Genomic DNA, 27,245 nt, shown 5'->3' with positions numbered 1-27,245 from the left:
ACTAAGTACAGTCATTGATAGACCATTATTTTTAATCTTTAAAGACTCCATAATAACAGGGTCTGTACCACAGGACTGGCGTATAGCAAATGTGGTGCCAATATTCAAAAAAGGGGCAAAAACTGAACTCGGTAATTATAGGCCAGTAAGTTTAACCTCTACTGTGGGTAAAATCCTGGAGGGCATTCTAAGGGATGCTATGCTGGAGTATCTGAAGAGGAATAACCTCATGACCCAGTATCAGCACGGGTTTACTAGGGACCGTTCATGTCAGACTAATTTGATCAGCTTCTATGAAGAGGCAAGTTCCGGACTGGACCAAGGGAACCCAGTGGACGTAGTATATATGGACTTTTCCAAAGCTTTTGATACGGTGCCACACAAAAGGTTGTTACATAAAATGAGAGTAATGGGGATAGGGGAAAATATGTGTAAGTGGGTTGAGAGCTGGCTCAGGGATAGGAAACAAAGGGTGGTTATTAATGGAGCACACTCGGACTGGGTCACGGTTAGCAGTGGGGTACCACAGGGGTCAGTATTGGGCCCTCTTCTTTTTAACATATTTATTAATGATCTTGTAGGGGGCATTCAGAGTAGAATTTCAATATTTGCAGATGACACTAAACTCTGCAGGGTAATCAATACAGGGGAGGACAATTTTATATTACAGGATGATTTATGTAAACTAGAAGCTTGGGCTGATAAATGGCAAATGAGCTTTAATGGGGATAAATGTAAGGTCATGCACTTGGGTAGAAGTAATAAGATGTATAACTATGTGCTTAATTCTAAAACTCTGGGCAAAACCGTCAATGAAAAAGACCTGGGTGTATGGGTGGATGACAAACTCATATTCAGTGGCCAGTGTCAGGCAGCTGCTACAAAGGCAAATAAAATAATGGGATGTATTAAAAGAGGCATAGATGCTCATGAGGAGAACATAATTTTACCTCTATACAAGTCACTAGTTCAACCACACTTAGAATACTGTGCACAGTTCTGGTCTCCGGTGTATAAGAAAGACATAGCTGAACTGGAGCGGGTGCAGAGAAGAGCGACCAAGGTTATTAGAGGACTGGGGGGTCTGCAATACCAAGATAGGTTATTACACTTGGGGCTATTTAGTTTGGAAAAACGAAGACTAAGGGGTGATCTTATTTTAATGTATAAATATATGAGGGGACAGTACAAAGACCTTTCTGGTGATCTTTTTAATCATAGACCTGAGACAGGGACAAGGGGGCATCCTCTACGTCTGGAGGAAAGAAGGTTTAAGCATAATAACAGACGCGGATTCTTTACTGTAAGAGCAGTGAGACTATGGAACTCTCTGCCGTATGATGTTGTAATGAGTGATTCATTAATTAAATTTAAGAGGGGACTGGATACCTTTCTGGAAAAGTATAATGTTACAGGGTATATACACTAGATTCCTTGATAAGGCGTTGATCCAGGGAACTAGTCTGATTGCCGTATGTGGAGTCGGGAAGGAATTTTTTTCCCCATGGTGGAGTTACTCTTTGCCACATGGGGTTTTTTTGCCTTCCCCTGGATCAACATGTTAGGGCATGTTAGGTTAGGCTATGGGTTGAACTAGATGGACTTACAGTCTTCCTTCAACCTTAATAACTATGTAACTATGTAACTATGTAACTGGAGCCTTGGAAAAGTTCCCACGCTTGAGTTCATATGAGTTCATCCACCAGAGGGCGCATCACCGCAACTCAATGTAAGTACAGATCACTCAGCTTTCCTTTCAGCCCCCGGGGATTACAGACACGAGCGAGTGCTTTAGCGCAGCTCCTGGCTGTAAAATAATTAACCCCTTCAGATGGATTACCTCGTGGGACGTGACGGTTCATCGGAGGGTATGTATCTTGTGTGTTTATTATTTTGCCAAGCGAGGGTCTTATGATGGATTGAGAGAACAATAAAATATTAAAACAACCTGTGTGTTTATTTCATTAAAATACTTTTTAATCATGTGTGTGTGTGTTTTTTAACCCTTTCAGACAATTGGATTAATAATGGATAGGTGTCATAATTGACGCCTCTCCATTATTAATCTGGCTTAATGTCACCTTACAATAGCAAGGTGGCATTAACCCTTCATTACCCCATATCCCACCGCTACAGGGAGTGGGAAGAGAGTGGCCAAGTGCCAGAATAGGCGCATCTTCCAGATGTGCCTCTTCTGGGGTGGCTGGGGGCAGATGTTTTTATCCACGGGGGGGCAATAACCATGGACCCTCTCCTGGCTATTAATATCTGCCCTCAGTCACTGGCTTTACCACTCTGGCAGAGAAAATTGCGCGGGAGCCCACGCCAATTTTTTCAGAGATTTAACCCTTAAATTTAATAGCTACAGCGCTGTAATTTTGCACATACACACTACTAACAGTAGTAGTGTGGAATATGCAAAAAAAAGGGGGATATGAGATGGTTTACTGTATGTAATCATGTCTCATATCATGTCGGGTTTGGGAAGGAGAAATAAAAAGCCGGCAATTGAATTACCGGCTTTTCTATAGAACACCGCTGCGTATTTCTCGTAGTGCACACTGCTGGTCCGTGTGTAATCCGATTTATTCTCGCCCCCATAGACTTTAATTGGCGAGTCTCGACCGAGATACGCTGACAATCGCAGCATGCTGCGATTTCACTCGGATCCTGAATACGGTGGAGAAAATATCGGATGATGGGAGCTGCACCATAGGTTAACATTGGGCCGAGTGCTATGCGATTTTTTATCGCATAGCACTCGTCCGTATTACGGTCTAGTGTGACCCCGGCCTTAGCCGGACACTGGAAGGGGGTAAATAAGCGAGATTTCGGCATTTTAGCCCCTGGTGTGGAGGCGATAGCACAATCATATGCCGCCATATACTAGACGTCCGGTAACCGGTGATAATCCCCTCATGTGTGGGGTCTATTTGTCTCCAGAGAAATCACACGTTACATTCCACACAGAACATTGTGTAGAAAAGGCGGCGCGAGGTGATTGTGCCAGTAGTGAGGGCGAATAATGGCGGGAATGTCACTGACTGAGGAGAAGTCTCCATGTAGCGTCTTCACTGCGGATCACGTGACCCCTGACTCCTCCCCCTGTGACCTCATCACAGGTCCTGTGCGCACAGAGCAGCCATATCTGTGGAGTGCGGCTCTGCAGGTGGAGGTATGTGGAGATTCCCCAGTACTGAGCGCAGCCGGGGACATTAACCCCTTCTGCACGGAGGAGACTCTTTTGATGTTGTTGCCACTTTATAAGAATCATAATAATAATAATGAGACGGTGAAGGTTTTTGTTGTTTCCATGGTGAGAAAAGGGCGGATTCTAGAGTAGAGATGTTCTTTAGCGGCATGAGCAGGCAAGAGATTGTATATGGGAAGTGAAGGAGAGATCAGAGTCAAACGTAACACCCAGACTGCGCGCCTGCTACTGGGGTGTTATTATGGAGAGGGAAACGTCAGGTTTAGGGAGGTTAGTAGACGGTGGGAGCAGAAGAAGTTCAGTTTTGGAGAGGTTGAGTTTCAGATAGAGGGTGGACATGATGTTGGAGTCTGCAGACAGACAGTCAGTGGCGTTCTGTAGTACAGAGGGGGTAAGCCCAGGGGATGACGTATATACTGTAGTTGTGTGTCATCAGCGTAAAGATGGTACTGAAAGCCAAATCTGCTGATAGTCTGTCCAACTAGGGCCATGTAGAGAGAGAGAAGAGAAGGGGTCCAAGGACTGAGCCCTGACGTACCTCGACAGTGAAAGAAAGAGGAGATGAAGTGGAGCCAGCAAACAAAACACTGAAGGGTGATCAGAAAGATAGGAAGAGAACCAGGAGAGAGCAGTGTCCTTAATGCCTAGTGACTGAAGCCTAGAGAGTAGGAGATGGTGGTCAACAGTGTCGAAAGCTGCAGAAAGGTTGAGAAGATTGAGCAGAGAGTGGTTACCATTACATTTTGATGTCAGAAGGTCATTGGTCACTTTGATGAGTGCAGTTTCTGTTGAATGTAGGGGGCAGAAACCGGACTGTGAAGGGTCTAGGAGTGAGTGAGTAGAGAGGTAACGGGTAAGGCGGGAGTAGACCAGGTGCTCCAAGAGTTTAGAGATGAAGAGAAGATTGGAGACTGGTCTGTAGTTATTTGTGCAAGATGGGTCGAGGGCAGGTTTCTTTAGTAATGGAGTAATGATAGAGTGTTTGAAGGAGGATGGGAAAATGCCTGAGGTGAGGGAGAGATTAAAGATTGTAGTTAAGTGAGTTGTGACGACTGGAGAGAGAGACTGGAGGAGATGAGAGGGAATGGGGTCAGAAGTGCATGTAGTCGGACGAGAAGAAGAGAGGAGCCCGGAGACTTCTTCTTCTGTGATGGGATCGAATATGGAGAGTGAACCAGGGGAAATGCAGGGCTGTTTCACTCTTTGTTTGGAGGTTCTTAGGGTGATGGGCACTACTTGGTCCATGGTGCTTCTAAGAGTGTCATTGTAGTGGTGTACAGCCAGATCAGGACAGGAAAAAGAGGAGATTGGTGACAGTGATGAGTGTAGGGAGTCTGAAAGTGTATGAAGGTTAATGGCGTGTAGATTTCTGACTGAATAGTAGGTAGGAGTGTGCTGGGGTGGGCGAGGATTTGTGAGCATGAAGGAGAGAGTGTTGTGGTCAGAGAGGGGAAGCGGTGAGTTATCTAGGTAGGAGATTGAACAGAGCAGGACAAAGACCAAGTCAAGGGTGTTACCATCCTTGTGTGTCTCAGAGGTTGAGAGGTGTGAGAGGCCGAGCAAAGTGGTTTGTGATAGAAGCTGGGACGCAAATGTGGAAGTGGGGCTGCTGATGGGGATGTTGAAGTCTTCCAGGATAAGGGTTGGGAGTTCTGTGGACATAAATTGCGGCAACCAGGCTGAGAAATGGTCCAGGAAGTGGGTGGGTGAGCCTGGGGGCCGATATATGAGCGCTACTCTGAGGGAGAGGGGATGAAAGAGCCGGATGGTGTGGACCTCAAAAGAAGGGAATGAGAGTGACGGAACTGGGGGGATGACCTGGAAAGTGCATTGCGGGGACAGGAGCATGCAAACTCCACCACCAGGTCTGTTTGTGGGTCTCGGGGAATGGGAGAATTGTAAGCCACCATAAAAAATGACAGCAGGGGAGACAGTGTCAGAATCCTGGATCCAGGTTTCAGTGAGGGCCAACAGATTTAGAGAGTTGCTCATAAAGCAGTTATGTAGGAAAGGAAGCTTGTTACATGCAGACCGTGAATTCCAAAGGGCACAATTGAAAGAGAGATGAGGGAGTGCAACTAATAATAATAAGGTTAGAATGGTGTTGAGATGGGATAGGGTAGCGGTTGGGGGATGGTGGATCGGGGTTGGGGGAGAGGTCCCCCGAAATCAGTAGGATTAGGAAGATAAAAACCAAGAAGTTTTTGAAATTGTACAAAGATTTTTTGTGCAGTGTGTTTGGGCAATATGGACTGAGGTTTTTTCGGGAAGGTAAGAAATGCATGGGAGCTGTACATAGGAGAGCAATGTATAGAGGGGCTGATGTATATTATTATTATTATTATTTATTGTTATAGCGCCATTTATTCCATGTCGCTTTACATGTGAGGAGGGGTATACATAATAAAAACAAGTACAATAATCTTAAACAATACAAGTCATAACTGGTACAGGAGGAGAGAGGGCCCTGTCCGCGAAGGCTCACAATCTACAAGGGATGGGTGAGAATACAGGAGGAGAGGATAGAGTTGGTCATGCAACGGTTTGGTCGTATATGAGTCGTGATGGAGGGGGATGGAGCGATGAAAGTGGATGGCAAGGGATAATAGGAGAATAGGAATAAAGCACATGGATAGAAAGGAGAGCAGAGTGTCGGTTACCTGATTCCTGCCCTGACTAAATGCCATGGAGTAACTGCCCTTTAGCTTGATGCTTAGCTAATGCCATGCTGTGCTGAATGTGTGTGACCTCACACATGCGTGCACCCCTAAGAATGAATCTAAATTTATAGGCCCCCAGTACAGGGAAAGGAAAGCGGAATTATGGGAGCTGGTTAGTTATAAATTAGGGACAGCTGCTCAACACATCCTGGTGTGGAGAAGGTGATCAAAGACACCGTCCTGATTACATCTGTATACTATAGCACCTCCCCGGAGCTACAACAGTAAGTACTGGGAACCATGTAACTGATGAATTCTAGCCAAGGAGTTGAATGACATGATTACCATTCAGGCTGCTTGCTATCATTGAAAGGAGTAAAAAGACATGCAAGGTAGTTCAGATCAGAGGTTGAATGACATGATTACCTTTGAGAAGAGAGAAGATGGATGTTAATCATAACGTTTTTGTTCTGTTTCCTGTAATAGATACATACGACCCAACTATGGATGACAGGAAGTGAGGGAGCGGATTGTTCTCCTAGTAGAGGGCCCCTTTCTTGGCCCCACACAGTGTAATGCCCCCATTATGCCCTGTAAGCAGGTTCTGCCCCACACCCAGCTGCCTCGGGCACTTTACCAGGAGCTGGTGCCTCAGATTCTTCCCCGCACCCCTTTCCTTTGTTGGCGCCAAATCTGTTCTGCCTTTGGGGCTCCGGCCTTTATAATCTCAGTAACTGCGTCATCAAGGTCTCCTGACCAGGTGCACCCTCTAGACTCTTCCCTCCGGAAACCCTCCCTCTTCCCATTGGTGTCACATGGTCCCGTCTGGACGGCAGATAGCAGTCTGTACAAATGCAGCACAGCCCTGAGGAGGCTTTTTATGACTCTCCTTTTTACACCCCTTATGCAATATATATGATGCCGCTCAAACATTATAATGTTTCCACAGTACTGGCATCTCTCGTAAAAAAGGTATTTTCACACTACCGCCATACCCCCACACACAGTATAATGTTCTCATAGTACCGCCATACCCCCACACACAGTATAATGTTCTCATAGTACCGCCATACACCCACACACAGTATAATGTTCTCATAGTACCGCCATACCCCCACACAGTATAATGTTCTCATAGTACCGCCATACCCCCACACACAGTATAATGTTCTCATGGTACCGCCATACACCCACACACAGTATAATGTTCCTACAGTACTGCCATACCCCCACACACAGTATAATGTTCTCATAGTACCTCCATACCCCCACACACAGTGTAATGTTCTCATAGTACCGCCATACCCCCACACACAGTATAATGTTCTCACAGAACCGCCATACCACCACACACAGTATAATGTTCCTACAGTACCTCCATCCCACCACACACAGTACAATGTTCCTACAGTACCACCATACCCTCACACACAGTATAATGTTCTCACAGTACCGCTTTACCCCCACACAGTATAATGTTCTCATAGTACCGCCATACCCCCACACACAGTATAATGTTCTCATAGTACCGCCATACCCCCACACACAGTATAATGTTCTCACAGTACCGCCATACCACCACACACAGTATAATGTTCCTACAGTACCTCCATCCCACCACACACAGTACAATGTTCCTACAGTACCACCATACCCTCCCACACAGTATAATGTTCTCACAGTACCGCTATACTCCCACACAGTATAATGTTCTCATAGTACCGCCATACCCCCACACACAGTTTAATGTTCTCATAGTACCGCCATACCACCACACACAGTATAATGTTCCTACAGTACCTCCATCCCACCACACACAGTACAATGTTCCTACAGTACCACCATACCCTCACACACAGTATAATGTTCTCACAGTACCTCCATACCCCACACACAGTATAATGTTCCTACAGTGCCTCCATCCCACCACACACAGTATAATGTTCTCACAGTACCGCTATACCCCCCACACACAGTATAAAGTTCCCACAGTACCATCATCCTACCACACACATTATACAGTAATCTTCTCATAGTACCGCCATACCCCCACACACAGTATAATGTTCCTACAGGACCGCCATACCCCCACACACAGTATAATGTTCCTACAGGACCGCTATACCCCCTGTAAGATAATGCTTACTGCTTGTCTAAAGGTACCGTCACACATAGCGACGCTGCAGCGATAGCGACAACGATGCCGATCGCTGCAGCGTCGCTGTGTGGTCGCTGGAGAGCTGTCACACAGACCGCTCTCCAGCGACCAACGATGCCGAGGTCCCCGGGTAACCAGGGTAAACATCGGGTTACTAAGCGCAGGGCCGTGCTTAGTAACCCGATGTTTACCCTGGTTACCAGCGTAAAAGTAAAAAAAAACAAACAGTACATACTCACCTGCGCGTCCCCCGGCGTCCGCTTCCCGCACTGACTGAGCGCCGGCCCTAACAGCAGAGCGGTGACGTCACCGCTCTGCTGTACTTTCACTTTCCGTCCCGGTGCTCAGTCAGTGCAGGAAGCGGACGCCGGGGGACGCGAATGTGAGTATGTACTGTTTGTTTTTTTTTACTTTTACGCTGGTAACCAGGGTAAACATCGGGTTACTAAGCACGGCCCTGCGCTTAGTAACCCGATGTTTACCCTGGTTACCATTGTAAAACATCGCTGGTATCGTTGCTTTTGGTGTCAAACCTGACGATAAACGCCGGTCTGACGACCAAATAAAGTTCTGAACTTTCTTCAACGACCAGCGATATCACAGCAGGATCCTGATCGCTGCTGCATGTCAAACTAAACGATATCGCTAGCCAGGACGCTGCAACGTCACGGATCGCTAGCGATATCGTTTAGTGTGAAGGTACCTTTAGTCAGGCACACAGGAACAATCTTTCACTTAAAACAGTCTATGTGGTTTATTTTCTCCATAAACCGTAGAAACATGAACAAAAGGCAAACAGTCTTACATCAGACAGATGAGTCCTCATTGTCCGTAGTAGAGCTCCGCTCTCTCAGGTCTGTAGGCACATAGGCTGTGCTATGTCCAGCACGCAGGCTCTATAGCTTAAACACGGTCTCTCTGTGTGCTGTTCAAGATGTCTGTCCCCAATTGGAACTGTCCAACACACAAGCCACTCTGTATTGTCCATCCGGGACACATGGAAGTCTGTCCACACTGGCAGACTCCCAAACAAACACATGTGCCAAACACCCCTCCATTACATGATTGTAATCACACACCCAGGTAACTATCACATGGCTAGTCAGGTGATCCAGACATCACCGCAGGTCCTCAAACATACAACCATCTTAGGTGTTCAGACACACCCCATCTTAGGTGTTCAGACACACCCCTTTGGGAGGGTTTGTTGGTGACCGAACCCACCCATCTCTCCAAGTCACCTGGACACCTTTCCGAATGTAAAACAAATCCTTCTGCAGTAGATCTGCTGAGCCAAACACGCCCAGGCTTCCATCACAGGGCCACCCACCTCTGCGATACATACCGCCCATTAATCACGTGACCAGTTGCCATACCATATATTTCCCCCTCTGCCTAAAGCCATAGGGCTTGGCACTTTCTATTACCCGACCAGAGATCCTTCTCTTTCATCTCTGCCAGTCAAACCGTCTGTCAAAGTCAGGTCCTGCTACTGAACCCTTTTGTAGATACCCATCATACGTCTCTGTCAAGTCCTTTGATTTAGAAGACCCGTTGTCAGACCACCTGCATCCCCGGCGGTCAGTATGTAGGCGTAATTCCCTTGCACCCATACGTCCTGTCTGGTCTGACTCTTTGTCATTTCGTCCGCTACAGGGTCTCCCACTTAGGTCACTCAACCCCGAGCTAACTGAGGCATCACTGCTTCTACCTCTTCCATTAGGCCACCTTCTGTTATCTTTCTGCTGGCCATTTCTCCCATGTTTTTTTTGTCCGGAGAGCAGTCCTCCCATCTGTCCCCATGTCCTCCTCTTTTAGCTCCAGCTTGATGTTTTTTAGACTTAAGCGAACCTCTTTGCATCTCTATCCCACGAGATGAGGGTGGCGGCAATCTGTTTGCCATTTCCTGCAGCTCTATATCGATCTGCTCCCTCTCACGTCTTAGCTACTCAACTTCTTTTAGGTACACCACGCAATACCCCAGGAGCATCCGGATATTCCCAATACGCTCCATGGATCCGACAACAAGGAATGGAACCATCCCATCTTCACCACGACCTGGGCCTTGTCATCAGCTGTAATCCTCAGTCTCTTCACACCGGATCTATTTACAATCTCCTGCATCACTCTCCCAAGCCTTCCGATGACTTTCCCCACCAAATTTGTGGGTAACAGAATGATGTCTTCCACCAAGCCGAGCCGATTTTGAGCTACTCTCGCTAGCTAAAGACGTCGAGTGGCTTCCTCATTCTTCAGCATGATCATCTGTTTTGTGCGGAGGCATAGAAGATGCATATCCCTCAGGACAGCCACCCGCTTCACCGTGAATTCCCTAGTCTACAGTATTACCAGTTGATGAGTCTCAGGCGCCCAGTGCATCCTACATGCTTTGTCCTCCTTTTTAAAGGCCTCATGCACCTCCTCACTGGTACACGCATGTCTTCGGGTACCTCTATCACACACTTGAAAACCAAAGTCTCACCTTTTTGGCCTTATTGTTGGACCTCCTCGTCTTTAGACTCAGCAGTTTTCCAAGACCTCGATATCCCTTGCATGGCCATCTACGTGGCACTTCCCCTGATGGATTTCTTCCTCTGTGGAGGCCCCTTCTTTGCTCAGCCTCTCCAGCTCACTCTCCTTCATTGTGATCAGATCGGGAGACCACAACAGTTCGATTTCCTGGTCATCCGTGGATTTCTGGAGTTGGGGATTAGTCTCCTTTATTTTGAGCTCTCAGAGAACTTTATCTTGCTCCTCTGAAAGGCGGCGACGCTCATCCTCTCTCCGGAGAAGCTCCTGCTGCTGCTTCTCGTGGGCCTCTCTGAACACCTCCATATCTTTCAGTATGGCCTTGTTTATGGTTTGACATGCTGATAGGTGACCTCTGAGCTCAGAGACTTCCTTCTTGAGGTCACCCACTCTGTGCTCAATCGGTTGTCTCAGGACCCTTTCTCACTCGACTGTCTCTTTAAGCAGCTCTATCTCATGGTCCTGCTGTCTTCTGGCCAGCACATGTCGCACCATCTGTTCTTTAATTAGAATTTCAAATGGACTCTCTTGTCCACCCATACTCTGCCTCTTCAGAATTCCACCTGTTTCTGCACTCTGTGGGGCTCTTTGTCAGTTCACTCTTAGGTACCTCTCGACTTTTGGTCATTTCGGAGATCCCATCTCTTCAGCATCAGGTACTCTGGAGCCTTCATCATACTGAGCCACTTCACCCTTTCCGGGCATTGCAGATGTGGGTCTACTACAGGTCTGTTTTAAGTCCAGCCCTACCTCTTTGCTAGGATTTGTCAGAGATAAAGTGACCTCATTATCAAGGACAGTAACCTGATCTCTACCTGACCCTGACTCTTCCTCATCATCTCTTTTTTCAGAGGGCATAGCCTCTCCCGACTTTCCGCGGCCGGCGCTGCGACGAGATGAAGATTTGTCATTTTTACCCGGCTCCCTTAGTGCACTCTCTTTCCTTTGCGTTTGAGTCACAGTCAGAATAGGAGTCACCTCCTCTCACCCTGTCATCCTGGAACAGCACTTCCCCACTTAAACCGGTGTCGGACCCCTTTCCTGGAGCTACCCCATTTCCCACGGTCATACGTTTGGTCACCCCAAATAAGTCCTCGAGTTGGTCAGACACACACTTTCTTCCGGTCACCCGGAACTCTGGACTATCGACCTTAGGTGTTGCTATCTCCTTTTTATACACGACACCACCCAGAACCACTACAGCCACCTGTTGTGGTGGGTGACTCGCCCACAGGGCCGTGGGGTACTCAGCACCGGGTCCTGAGTTTCACAGGGGGATGTCACGGTAGCGACACGGTCCGTGGCCCTGGGCATCAACGTTAAAGGGAAAGGTCTTTAAAGGGAATAGAGTTTACGTTCGTGACACCACCTGTGGTATTCGGTCAGTGGGGACTGACTCTGCTTTAAGGGGTCCACTAGGGTGATTTTATGGCAGCTAGATTGTACAACTTCCCACAGGTGAAGTGTTTCCTAGGGTCCCCATGGTGTAGATGGAAGATGGTGAGGAGTGCAGCAAAGAATGAGGACACAAGGTTGCAGTCTCTTTACCTTGGTTTACTGAAGACTTCAGCATCCACAGTCCAGAGCACCAGATCACAGGACAGGCAGGGACTGGCCGGCTTGAAGGCAAGTAAGGAGTCCCCTTACCCACGAGGAAATCAAAACCTTTCCTTTAGTGCCGTGGTGGTGTAGTCCCTTACTACTTAAAGCTTCACATAAGGTACTCACAGATGTTATCTCTTTCTCTCTTTCCCCCGGGTAGGATAGGACTTAACCCGTATGACTGGTGGCTTGAGAGTGTTTATAAGGACTCTAGCACGCCCCGGCCTCTGAGGGGTGCCACCATGCTTCCTGGGTGTTAGGTTAGACAGGTAACGTAGGGTTCAGCTGTCAAGCCGGTCTCTGATGTAAGTCCTAGAGGGCCTTATGATCCTCGTTGTTCCGGCTACCGGTTTCTGCGCCTCAGAAGGAGGCAGCCTGCTCGGGGCTGGTCTCCCTCTGATATATTCTCCTGTGCTTTGCTCTCCTGCATGCTCTCTGCAATGTATTCGGCTTTCTGAATGTCTCATTCCAGGAACTGCTGCACTGCCGCTACACAGTTCCGTAAAACCTTCTTCTTGCCTTCAAGCGTAACATCACTCTCCCCTTGAGGAAAGCAATGCTACTGTGACAACCAGGACCCTGGGGCACCACCTGGGGCTCCCTTAGGGTCATTCCGGCTCCCTTCTGAGCAATCAGACACTCCCCTTTTCTCCCACAAATACCAAAACCTTTCAAAGTCCTGGTCTATTACTACAGTGACATCATGGCTCGAAATAATAGTGGGTATCTCAATGATTACCCTGGACACCGGATAATCCCTAGCAACCCCATGAACGCAGTGGACTTGCATATTCCTTCCGGGAATCAGATAGACTGGAAGTGTGGTGCTCACCAGGTTCTCCGAGTCCAGAAGTCCAGTCACGCACTCTCAATTGACATCTAAAGAACAGCTCTGTGACATCTTGTCAGATGGAAAGTCAGTACAGCATCCTGGACATGCGCTGTTTGAGCAATGAACCTGGCAACAGTCCATCGGCGCATTCGCCGCTGCCCCTTTTTAGGCCATGACCCCCTTTTGGTCACCGCCCCCTTTGGGTCACCGCCCCTTTTAGGCCATGTTCTGCTTTAGGGCCACTACCACCTTTAGGGACTCCGCACCCTTCTGGGCAACTACCCCTTTTGGGATGCTTGGCCCTTTTTTGGCCAACCATAATTATTTGGGTCACCACTCCATTTTAGGACTCCACCCCCTTTAGGGACACCACCCCACTCTGGAGTACACCATGTGGACTCCCCATTGTTACTCTCAGGTCCCAACAATTCCTCACAGCAAGGCTCCTGCAGTTGCTACTGCAGCTCCTGCTGCTGCAGAACCTCTTGCTGTAACTGCTCTGCACTGCTCTGCAAACCTACAGACGGCTTTGCGGACCTTCAGATGACTCTATGTTGAGGATGTTGACCACCTTCGTAACCCCCGCCGAGTTACCGCCAGACGCCTTCAGTCTTCATCGCCCTGCCAAGCCACAGCTAGTTGACTGTTGGTGTCGGTCACACAGGTTCTCGGATCCCTCTTCTCCTCTGAGGTATCCCACAAACAGTTCTCACTGACCCCAGTCAGTATCACTCACGGTTGTCAGACCATCCACTCCTCTGGCTCAGACCAGCCAGCACTGCAAGATGTGCTTCTTGGACCTTTGCCGCATTCTCCACCAATTGTGAGATAACGCTTACTGCGTGTCTTGGGGGACACTCCCTTAGCTGCGATAGTCAGGCACACAGGAACGATCTTTCATTTAAAACAGTCTATGTGGTTTATTTTCTCCATAAACCATAGAAACATGAACAAAAGGCAAACAGTCTTACATCAGACAGATGAGTCCTCAATGTCCATAGTAGAGCTCTGCTCTCTCATGTCTGTGGACAAACAGGCTGTGCTATGTCCAGCTCGTAGGCTCTATAACTTAAACACGGTCTCTCTGTGTGCTGTTCAGAATGTCTGTCTCCACTTGGAACCGTCCAACACACAGGCCACTATGTAGTGTCCATCCAGGACACATGGACGACACATGGACGTCTGTCCACACTGGCAGACTCCCAAACACTCACAGACATGTGCCAAACACCCCTCCATTACATGGTTGTAATGACACCCAGGTACCTATCACATGGCTAGTCAGGTGATCGTGACATCACCGCAGGTCCTCAAACATACAACCATCTTAGGTGTTCAAACACTCCCCTTTGGGTGAGTTTGTAGGTGACCGGAGCCACCCATCTCTCCAAGTCACCTGGAAGCCTTCCCAATGTAAAACAAAATCCCTCAGCAGTAGATCCGCTGAGTGAAACACGCCCAGGCTTCCATCACAGGGCCACCCACCTCTGCCGCCCATTAATCACATAACCAGTCACCATACCACCCCCCACACACAGTATAATCTCATAGTACCGCTATACCTCCACACACAGTATAATGTTCTCACAGTACCATTATCACACCACACATAGTATCATCTTCTCATAGTACCACTATACCCCCCACACAGTATAATGTTCTCACAGTACCACTATACCCCCACACACAGTATAAAGTTCCCACAGTACCATTATCACACCACACATAGTATCATCTTCTCATAGTACCGCTATACCCCCCACACAGTATAAAGTTCCCAAAATACCATCATCCCACCACACACAGTATAAACTTCTCATAGTACCGTCATACACCCTCACACACAGTATAATGTTCCTACAGTACCCACATCCCACCACACACAGTATAATCTTCTCATAGTATCGCCATACCCCCACACACAGTATTTTGTTCCCACATTAGTGGTTTCCCACATAAACAGAACAATGTTTCCACAGGACTGGCATCCCCATCACACACAGTATAATGTCCCCAAGGTACTGCCATCCCCCCACTTTCTAATCTTTCCACAGTACTTCCCCCTACATGCACAAATTGGTACCATCCACCTCACTGACTACCTCCGACCACCGACAATTAATAAATACTCACTTAGCCTCATCCTTGGTTCAAATACAAATGAACCCAGGATCTATGAGATATTTTCCATATGATAGTTGGATAGGCAGGAGTGTATCATCCATAAAGGTAGCTCACTCGGTTGCTATGATGCCTATGAATTGACAGGGCTCAGTGGGGTGTGGTATTGGTCACCTGTTATGGACCTGGTGGTTAGGAGCACCCGGAATGACCTGATGGGTAAACTAGAAATTTAGGACAAGCTCTGGGGAAGTGGGATCTCTACTGACCGCAACCCTGATCCTATCACACACTAGAAATAGCCGTGGAGCGTACCTAACTCTCCCTAGACGCCTCTTCACAACCTAAGAGCTAACTACCCCTAAAGATAGAAATAGAAGCCTTACCTTGCCTCAGAGAAATTCCCCAAAGGAAAAGGCAGCCCCCCACAAATATTGAGTGTGAGTTAAGAGGAAAGTCACAAACACAGGAATGAAACAGGTTATAGCAAAGGAGGCCAGACTTCACTAAATAGTCAGAGGATAGTAAAGGGAACTGTGCGGTCAGTACAAAAACCTACAAAAACCACGCAGAGTGTGCAAAAAGACCTCCACACCGACTCACGGTGTGAAGGTGTAACTCTGCACCCCCAGAGCTTCCAGCTAGCAAGGAAATATCATGATAGCAAGCTGGACTAGAACTTAGCAAGTACTAAGAAATATATTCAGTAAGCAATGAACAACAAATGAACTAGCAGGGAGATCTGAACCAGTGCTGAGACATTGACAGCTGGCATGAAGTAACGATCTGAGTGGAGTTAAATAGGGAAGCCAGCATAGCAATAAACGAGGGCAGCTGAGAAAGCCAAGCTCAAAGACCAGCAGTTCCACTCAAAGCCACCAGAGGGAGTCCAAGGACAGAACTCACCAAAGTACCATTCATGACCACAGGAGGGAGCCCGAGAACGGAATTCACAACAGTACCCCCCCTTGAGGAGGGGTCACCGAACCCTCACCAGAGCCCTCAGGCCGATCAGGATGAGCCAAATGAAAGGCACGAACTAAATCGGCAGCATGGACATCGGAGGCAACAACCCAGGAATTATCCTCCTGACCATAGCCTTTCCATTTAACCAGGTACTGAAGCTTCCGTCTCGAAATACGAGAATCCAAAATCTTCTCCACCACATACTCCAACTCTCCCTCGACCAACACTGGAGCAGGAGGATCAACGGAAGGATCCATAGGCGCCACATTCCTCCGCAACAACGACCTATGGAACACATTATGAATGGCAAAAGAAGCTGGAAGGTCCAAACGAAATGACACAGGATTGAGAATTTCAGAAATCTTATAAGGACCAATGAAACGAGGCTTAAACTTAGGAGAAGAAACCTTCATGGGAACATAACGAGAAGACAACCAAACCAAATCCCCAACACGAAGTCGGGGACCAACACAGCGACGGCGGTTAGCGAAACGTTGAGCCTTCTCCTGAGACAACGCCAAATTGTCCACTATGTGAGTCCAAATTTGCTGCAACCTGTCCACCACAGAATCCACACCAGGACAGTCAGAAGGCTCAACTTGCCCTGAAGAAAAACGAGGATGAAAACCAGAATTACAAAAAAAAGGTGAAACCAAAGTAGCCGAACTAGCCCGATTATTAAGGGCGAACTCAGCCAATGGCAAGAAGGTCACCCAATCATCCTGATCAGCAGAAACAAAGCATCTCAGATAGGTTTCCAAGGTCTGATTGGTTCGTTCGGTTTGGCCATTTGTCTGAGGATGGAAAGCCAAAGAAAAAGACAAATCAATGCCCATCTTAGCACAAAAGGACCGTCAAAACCTAGAAACAAACTGGGAACCTCTGTCTGACACAATGTTCTCCGGAATGCCATGCAAACGAACCACATTCTGAAAAAATAATGGAACCAAATCAGAGGAGGAAGGTAATTTAGGCAAAGGTACCAAATGGACCATCTTATAAAAGCGGTCACAAACCACCCAGATGACAGACATCCTCTGAGAGACCGGAAGATCAGAAATAAAATCCATAGAAATATGCGTCCAGGGCCTCTTCGGGACCGGCAAAGGCAAGAGCAACCCACTGGCACGAGAACAGCAAGGCTTGGCCCGAGCACAAGTCCCACTGGACTGCACAAAAGAACGCACATCCCGTGACAAGGAAGGCCACCAAAAGGACCTAGCCACCAAATCTCTGGTACCAAAAATCCCAGGATGACCAGCCAACACCGAACAATGAACCTCGGAAATAACTCTACTTGTCCATCTATCAGGGACAAAGAGTTTCTCCGCTGGACAACGGTCAGGTCTATCGGCCTGAAACTCCTGCAGCATCCGCCGCAAATCAGGGGAGATGGCAGACAGAATCACCCCCTCTTTGAGAATACCAGCCGGCTCAGGGACTCCAGGAGAATCAGGCACAAAACTCCTAGAAAGGGCATCAGCCTTCACATTTTTAGAACCCGGAAGGTATGAGACCACAAAATCAAAACGGGAGAAAAACAGTGACCATCGAGCCTGTCTAGTATTCAACCGCTTGGCAGACTAGAGATAAGTCAGATTCTTGTGATCCGTCAAGACCACCACTGTTGTGAATTCCGTTCTCGGACTCCCTCCTGTGGTCATGAATGGTACTTGGGTGAGTTCTGTCCTTGGACTCCCTCTGGTGGCTTTGAGTGGAATTGTTGGTCTTTGAGCTTGGCTTCCTCAGCTGCCCTCGTTTATTGCTAGGCTGGCTTCCCTATTTAACTCCATTCAGATCGTTACTTCATGCCAGCTGTCAATGTCTTAGCACTGGTTCAGATCTCTCTGGGATTTCTCTGATGACCTGTCTACTTCAGCAGAAGCTAAGTCCCTGCTAGTTCATTTGTTGTTCATTGCCTTTTTGAATATATTTCTTAGTACATTCTATGTTCTTGTCCAGCTTGCTATCATGATATTTCCTTGCTAGCTGGAAGCTCTGGGGGTGCAGAGTTGCACCTTCACATCGTGAGTCAGTGTGGGGGCCTTTTTGCACACTCTGCGTGGTTTTTTGTAGGTTTTTGTACTGACCGCACAGTTCCCTTTACTATCCTCTGACTATTTAGTGAAGTCTGGCCTCCTTTGCTAAAACCTGTTTCATTTCTGTGTTTGTGACTTTCCTCTTAACTCACAGTCAATATTTGTGGGGGGCTGCCTTTTCCTTTGGGGAATTTCTCTGAGGCAAGGTAAGGCTTTGTTTCTATCTTTAGGGGTAGTTAGCTCTTAGGCTGTGAAGAGGCGTCTAGGGAGAGTTAGGTACGCTCCACGGCTATTTCTAGTGTGTGTGATAGGATCAGGGTTGTGGTCAGTAGAGCTCCCACATCCCCAGAGCTTGTCCTAAATTTCTGGTTACCCATCAGGTCATTCCGGGTGCTCCTAACCACCAGGTCCATAACACACCACACGATGTTTGGCTTCCTCAAGCCAATGTCGCCACTCCTCGAATGCCCACTTCATAGCCAACAACTCCCGATTGCCAACATCATAATTATGCTCAGCAGGCGAAAACTTTCTAGAAAAGAAGGCACATGGCTTCATCACAGAGCCATCAGAACTTCTTTGAGACAAAACAGCCCCTGCTCCAATCTCAGAAGCATCAACCTCGACCTGAAAAGGGAGCGAAACATCTGGCTGACGCAACACAGGGGCCAAAGAAAAATGACGTTTCAGCTCCTGAAAAGCCTCAACGGCCGCAGAGGACCAATTCACCACATCAGCACCTTTCTTGGTCAAATCAGTCAAAGGCTTAACCACACTAGAAAAATTAGCGATGAAGCGACGGTAAAAATTAGCAAAGCCCAGGAATTTCTGAAGACTCTTCACTGATGTAGGTTGACTCCAATCATAAATGGCCTCAACTTTAACAGGGTCCATCTCGATAGTAGAAGGGGAAAAAATGAAGCCCAAAAAGGAAACCTTCTGAACTCCGAAGAGACATTTAGACCCCTTCACAAACAAGGCATTAGCACGAAGGAACTGGAATACCATCCTGACCTGCTTCACATGAGACTCCCAATCATCCGAAAAGACCAAAATATCATCCAAATATACAATCATGAATCTATCCAGATACTTTCGGAAGATGTCGTGCATAAAGGACTGAAACACAGATGGAGCATTAGAAAGCCCGAATGGCATCACCAGGTACTCAAAATGGCCCTCGGGCGTATTAAATGCTGTTTTCCATTCATCGCCCTGTTTAATACGCACAAGATTATATGCCCCTCGAAGATCTATCTTGGTGAACCAACTAGCCCCCTTAATCCGAGCAAACAGATCAGACAGTAGAGGCAAAGGGTACTGAAATTTGACCGTGATTTTATTGAGAAGGCGGTAATCTATACAGGGTCTCAGAGAACCATCCTTCTTGGCCACAAAAAAGAACCCTGCTCCCAACGGTGATGAAGACGGGCGAATATGCCCTTTCTCCAAGGATTCCTTTATATAACTCCGCATAGCGGCATGTTCTGGCACAGATAAATTGAAAAGTCGACCCTTAGGGAACTTACTACCAGGAATCAAATTTATAGCACAATCACAATCCCTATGAGGAGGTAGGGCACTGGATTTGGGCTCATCAAATACATCCTGGTAATCCGACAAAAACTCAGGGACTTCAGAAGGAGTAGAAGACGAAATTGGCATCAAAGGAATATCGCCATGTACCCCTTGACAACCCCAACTAGAAACGAAAAAAACTTGCTCCAGCACCACTTTAGTAAAATCCAGGCTTGTAACTTTATTTTTGCCAGAGTAAAAACAGTGGAAAACACGCTCTTCAAAGCACACCAGGGCACAAACAGCGACGCGTTTCGATCTATTGATCTTTATCAAAGCTGTATACACAGAATTGTGGTTACCGTATATACCCCCCACAACCAATCAAGATCAAGAGCAAAAATCACATGATCAGACATAAGGTCCTGCAAATGTGAGAAAACACATACCTACTGCACAAAACAATACCAGAGCGTAAGATTAAAAATTATGCGTAATCTAACACAAATATACACAATAAAAACAAAATAACAACATAATAAAATGATAACAATAATATTAATAATGAAACATCAATTCACTACGTTTATTAAGGCCAGATGGAAACCGAGTGTTTAAAGAATAAATCCAAAAAGCTTGACGGGTATGGAGAATACGTCTCAGGTCTCCCCCCCGCGGGGGTCTATTAACTTTTTCTATTCCTTGAACCCGAAAAAACTTTGTACTGCGTGCATGGGCTGAAATAAAATGTTTGGACACCGCAGAAATCGTACGGGTCGAATGACCAGTGTAACCAATGTCATATAAATGTTCACCAATGCGGATTTTTAATCTGCGGGACGTGCACCCAACATATGATAATTCACAAGCAACACAATCAATTTTGTAAATAACGAACTCTGTGTTGCAATTAATGTATTGTTTGATACTGAAACTCTGTGACTTGTCATGGTTCTAAAAAATTTTTGTAATATTCACATGTGCACACGTTCTGCAAATATTAGACCCGCATTTGTAAAATCGATTACAATCTAACCAAGTTTTGTTTTTATTTCCCATATTATTTCGATTGGCATTAAACATGCTTGGTGAAATCCGATTGCCTATAGATGGAGCCCTCCTGGCAACAACATTAATGCCAGTATGTAATATCCTAGCTAAATTCTCATCTTCATAAAGGATGGGAAGGAATTTAATAATAATTCCCTTAATCTGGTGAAACTGAGGGCTAAATTGGAAACACACATAGGGTTTACTAGTATTGGCAGAGACATTAGTTTCAATTTGTTTCCGTGCAATAAGATCCTCGCGTTTTTTATGGCTGAGGATCTTATGGGCTCTATTTAGTGTCCATTCGGGATATTGACGTCTTTTCAGTTTGCACGATACCAACTCCAATTCTTTGTTCAAAGCCTGATCATTACTGCAGTTGCGTTTGATTCGCACATATTCGCCCACTGGAACAGACCGGATGGTATGCTTGGGGTGTCCACTACTAGCATGTAAAATGCTATTTCCACTGAGTGACTTATGAAATGTGCTAGTTGAAATAAGGCAATCTTTTGTGCCACTCAAATTAAGATCCAAAAATTGGATATGGTCCGAATTTAGTCTATATGTAAACCGAATATTATAATCATTGGAATTTAAATACGCTATGAACTCTGGTATGGTAGACACATCGGCGCCCCAAATGATGAGCAGGTCATCGATGTATCTACCATACCAGACCAAACATGACAAAAACGGATTGGACACAGAAAAAATAAATTCGTGCTCCCAAAACGCCATTACCAAATTAGCCAGGGAAGGTGAAAATTTCGCACCCATGGCCACACCAGATTTTTGCAAAAAAAACTGACCATTAAAAGAAAAAAAATTATGAGTCATAAGAAAAAAAATTACCTGTAAAATAAAATTCTTTAAATCAACAGAATAATTACTGAACCCATCCAAATGAAATTGAATGGCACGCATCGCCAAATCATGCGGAATGCACGTATACAGTGAAATTACATCACAGCAAAGCCAAGAGTAATTACAATGCCAGACTTTCTCCGAAAAAACTTTTAAGACTTCTTTAGAATCTTTAATATAACCAGGAATTCTATAAACCAAAGGTTTTAATAGGGAATCAACCCATTCACATAAATGCTCGTTGGCTGAGCCAATACCCGAGACTATAGGTCTCATGGGTGGTATAGTGTCACTTTTGTGGACTTTTGGAAGTCCATGGAGAATAGGACAAATCGGATCTTTAACAATCAAGTAGTCCACCTGTTTACTCGAAAGCACACCCAAGCTAAAACCCTCCTCAATAATTCTATCTGCTTTTTGTTTAAATTTAATGGAAGGATTAGACTCAAGTTTTTCATAGGTCAATGTGTCGGAAAGCAATTCCATAATTTTAGAACAATAGTCAATAGAATTTAGAACCACCACCAAACCACCCTTATCTGACATCTTGATCACCAAATCGTCCATTTCCTTTAATTCATGCAAAGCCTGCCACTGCTTGTGGGAAAAATTATTATTACAATTATAAAGCATGGATGTTCTATCATTATTCAGCTTTCTAAGTTCTTTCTCAACAACCTCCTGAAACCTATCCATGCATTCTGATCTTGCATGGATAGGGTAAAAATATGGATTTTTGGTGACCAGATCAAAACATTGATCGGTGGTTGGAATATCAGACGAATTCTCTGAATTTAAAGATTGTAACGTGACCAAAGCCACCTGTTCAGAAAAATCCATACCAAGAAATTCATTTTCAACATAATTAATTCGATCGGTATAATCACTTCGATCTGTGATTTCAGCATTATCCAAAAAATGTTTCTTAATAGTAAGATTACGCATGAACTTATTTACATCTAAAATAGTAGAAAACAAGTCAAATTTTTGATGAGGCACAAAATTAAGACCCAAGGAAAGAACTTCCAATTGATCTTGTGTGAGATGTCTTGCAGATAAATTAAGAACATTGTCATTAATGGGAGTATTTATTTGAATAGGCGTCTCTTGCGGCGTGTCAAAATTCCATATTCTTCTGCGGTGTTTCCTGCCGCCACGCCTTTTGCGTTTTTTGAATGACGGAAAAGCTTTTTCCTTCCAGTGGACGTGGATTCTCCAGATGATACATCTGACATGCTCCGATTATTATCAGATGATTCAGGATCAGAGGGATTGAAATAAACATGTGGTTTGGCTACTGGTTGCCTTCGATTAACATTGTTTTTTAAGATGGATCTAGGAGTCCTATTGCCGTTGTCCCACCGACCCCAGTCATAAACTTTATTTGTAGCATAGTCATTCAAATCACGAGCAAACTTCCTTCTTTTTCTACTATTTTAGATGTAAATAAGTTCATGCGTAATCTTACTATTAAGAAACATTTTTTGGATAATGCTGAAATCACAGATCGAAGTGATTATACCGATCGAATTAATTATGTTGAAAATGAATTTCTTGGTATGGATTTTTCTGAACAGGTGGCTTTGGTCACGTTACAATCTTTAAATTCAGAGAATTCGTCTGATATTCCAACCACCGATCAATGTTTTGATCTGGTCACCAAAAATCCATATTTTTACCCTATCCATGCAAGATCCGAATGCATGGATAGGTTTCAGGAGGTTGTTGAGAAAGAACTTAGAAAGCTGAATAATGATAGAACATCCATGCTTTATAATTGTAATAATAATTTTTCCCACAGGCAGTGGCAGGCTTTGCGTGAATTAAAGGAAATGGACGATTTGGTGATCAAGATGTCAGATAAGGGTGGTTTGGTGGTGGTTCTAAATTCTATTGACTATTGTTCTAAAATTATAGAATTGCTTTCCGACACATTGACCTATGAAAAACTTGAGTCTAATCCTTCCATTAAATTTAAACAAAAAGCAGATAGAATTATTGAGGAGGGTTTTAGCTTGGGTGTGCTTTCGAGTAAACAGGTGGACTACTTGATTGTTAAAGATCCGATTTGTCCTATTCTCCATGGACTTCCAAAAGTCCACAAAAGTGACACTATACCACCCATGAGACCTATAGTCTCGGGTATTGGCTCAGCCAACGAGCATTTATGTGAATGGGTTGATTCCCTATTAAAACCTTTGGTTTATAGAATTCCTGGTTATATTAAAGATTCTAAAGAAGTCTTAAAAGTTTTTTCGGAGAAAGTCTGGCATTGTAATTACTCTTGGCTTTGCTGTGATGTAATTTCACTGTATACGTGCATTCCGCATGATTTGGCGATGCGTGCCATTCAATTTCATTTGGATGGGTTCAGTAATTATTCTGTTGATTTAAAGAATTTTATTTTACATGTAATTTTTTTTCTTATGACTCATAATTTTTTTTCTTTTAATGGTCAGTTTTTTTTGCAAAAATCTGGTGTGGCCATGGGTGCGAAATTTTCACCTTCCCTGGCTAATTTGGTAATGGCGTTTTGGGAGCACGAATTTATTTTTTCTGTGTCCAATCCGTTTTTGTCATGTTTGGTCTGGTATGGTAGATACATCGATGACCTGCTCATCATTTGGGGCGCCGATGTGTCTACCATACCAGAGTTCATAGCGTATTTAAATTCCAATGATTATAATATTCGGTTTACATATAGACTAAATTCGGACCATATTCAATTTTTGGATCTTAATTTGAGTGGCACAAAAGATTGCCTTATTTCAACTAGCACATTTCATAAGTCACTCAGTGGAAATAGCATTTTACATGCTAGTAGTGGACACCCCAAGCATACCATCCGGTCTGTTCCAGTGGGCGAATATGTGCGAATCAAACGCAACTGCAGTAATGATCAGGCTTTGAACAAAGAATTGGAGTTGGTATCGTGCAAACTGAAAAGACGTCAATATCCCGAATGGACACTAAATAGAGCCCATAAGATCCTCAGCCATAAAAAACGCGAGGATCTTATTGCACGGAAACAAATTGAAACTAATGTCTCTGCCAATACTAGTAAACCCTATGTGTGTTTCCAATTTAGCCCTCAGTTTCACCAGATTAAGGGAATTATTAATAAATTCCTTCCCATCCTTTATGAAGATGAGAATTTAGCTAGGATATTACATACTGGCATTAATGTTGTTGCCAGGAGGGCTCCATCTATAGGCAATCGGATTTCACCAAGCATGTTTAATGCCAATCGAAATAATATCGGAAATAAAAACAAAACTTGGTTAGATTGTAGTGGATTTTACAAATGCGGGTCTAATATTTGCAGAACGTGTGCACATGTGAATATTACAAAAATTTTTTAGAACCATGACAAGTCACAGAGTTTCAGTATCAAACAATACATTAATTGCAACACAGAGTTCGTTATTTACAAAATTGATTGTGTTGCTTGTGAATTATCATATGTTGGGTGCACGTCCCGCAGATTAAAAATCCGCATTGGTGAACATTTATATGACATTGGTTACACTGGTCATTCGACCCGTACGATTTCTGCGGTGTCCAAACATTTTATTTCAGCCCATGCACGCAGTACAAAGTTTTTTCGGGTTCAAGGAATAGAAAAAGTTAATAGACCCCCGCGGGGGGGGGGGAGACCTGAGACGTATTCTCCATACCCGTCAAGCTTTTTGGATTTATTCTTTAAACACTCGGTTTCCATCTGGCCTTAATAAACGTAGTGAATTGATGTTTCATTATTAATATTATTGTTATCATTTTGTTATTATGTTGTTATTTTGTTTTTATTGTGTATATTTGTGTTAGATTACGCATAATTTTTAATCTTACGCTCTGGTATTGTTTTGTGCAGTAGGTATGTGTTTTCTCACATTTGCAGGACCTTATGTCTGATCATGTGATTTTTGCTCTTGATCTTGATTGGTTGTGGGGGGTATATACGGTAACCACAATTCTGTGTATACAGCTTTGATAAAGATCAATAGATCGAAACGCGTCGCTGTTTGTGCCCTGGTGTGCTTTGAAGAGCGTGTTTTCCACTGTTTTTACTCTGGCAAAAATAAAGTTACAAGCCTGGATTTTACTAAAGTGGTGCTGGAGCAAGTTTTTTTCGTTTCTCCTTCTGATTACTGCGTTCTTCCACGTGGAGTTCCGTGCACCGGCAGTGGATACACGGTGAGCTGGTTTTGTTCGTTTTTTGAGTTGTGAACCCCAACTAGACACATACATTGATTTCCAATACTGGATTATGAACCTGCAGCCATGGCAAACCCAACAAGACAACATCATGCAAATTATGCAACACCAGAAAGCGAATATCCTCCCGATGTGCAGGAGCCATGTACATGGTCAATTGAGTCCAGTACTGAGGTTTATTCTTGGCCAATGGCGTAGCATCAATTCCCCTTAATGGAATAGGGAACTGCAAAGGCTCCAAGAAAAAACCACAGCACCTGGCAAACTCCAAGTCCATCAAGTTCAGGGCAGCGCCAGAATCCACAAATGCCATAACAGAGTAGGACGACAAAGAGCAAATCAAAGTAACAGACAAGAGAGATTTAGGCTGTACAGTACTAATGGTGACAGACCTAGCGAACCGCTTAGTGCACTTAGGACAATCAGAGATAGCATGAGTGGAGTCACCACAGTAAAAACACAACCCATTCTGATGTCTGTGATTTTGCCGTTCAATTCTGGTCAAAGTCCTATCACATTGCATAAGCTCAGGCCCCTGCTCAGAGGACACCGCCAAATGGTGCACAACTTTGCGCTCACGCAAACGCCGATCAATCTGAATGGCCAAGGACATTGATGCATTCAGACCAGCAGGCGTGGGGAACCCCACCATAACATCCTTAAGGGCTTCAGAAAGACCCTTTCTGAAAATTGCTGCCAGGGCACACTCATTCCATTGAGTGAGCACAGACAACTTTCTAAACTTCTGGCAGTATACCTCCGCTTCATCCTGACCCTGACACAGAGCCAGCAAGATTTTCTCTGCCTGATCCACTGAATTAGGTTCGTCACAAAGCAATCCAAGCGCCAGAAAAAACGCATCTACATTAAGCAATGCAGGATCTCCTGGCTCAAGGGAGAATGCCCAGTCTTGAGGGTCACCACGTAACAAAGAAGTAATAATTTTTACTTGCCGAATGGGGTCACCAGAGGAGCGGGGTTTCAGAGCAAGAAACAGTCTGCAATTATTTTTGAAATTCAGAAACTTAGATCTATCCCCAGAAAACAAATCAGGAATTGGAATTCTAGGCTCTAACATAGGATTCTGAACTACATAATCTTGAATGCTTTGTACCCTTGCAGTGAGTTGATCCAGACAAGAGGACAGACCTTGAATATCCATATCTGCACCTGAGTCCTGAACCACCCAGAGGTTAACGGGAAAAGAAAGACAAAACACACTGCAAAGAAAAAAAAATGGGCTCAGAACTTCTCTTATCCCTCTTTTGAGATGCATTAACACTTTCCTGGCCAGCTGTACTGTTATGGACCTGGTGGTTAGGAGCACCCGGAATGACCTGATGGGTAAACTAGAAATTTAGGACAAGCTCTGGGGAAGTGGGATCTCTACTGACCACAACCCTGATCCTATCACACACACAAGAAATAGCCGTGGAGCGTACCTAACTCTCCCTAGACGCCTCTTCACAGCCTAAGA

The 27,245-nt window shown here is 45.1% G+C and overlaps 1 protein-coding gene across 1 annotated transcript in view; it reads left to right on the top strand.

Moving 5' to 3' along the window:
* The first annotated feature begins 3,121 nt into the window (after nucleotides 1–3,121).
* The window catches only part of LOC143769387 (gastrula zinc finger protein XlCGF66.1-like), a 58,994-nt gene continuing 34,870 nt past the window's right edge, over nucleotides 3,122–27,245 (top strand). The window contains exon 1 of the mRNA XM_077257859.1: nucleotides 3,122–3,175. The gene's annotated coding sequence lies outside the window, so the exon portion shown is untranslated. The remainder of the gene's footprint in view (nucleotides 3,176–27,245) is intronic.

The sequence above is a fragment of the Ranitomeya variabilis genome, chromosome 4 (assembly GCF_051348905.1).
Source record: "Ranitomeya variabilis isolate aRanVar5 chromosome 4, aRanVar5.hap1, whole genome shotgun sequence".
NCBI lineage: Eukaryota > Metazoa > Chordata > Amphibia > Anura > Dendrobatidae > Ranitomeya > Ranitomeya variabilis.
The sequence above is the reverse complement of the archived record's forward strand: the minus strand, read 5'-3'. Positions and strand labels throughout refer to the sequence as shown.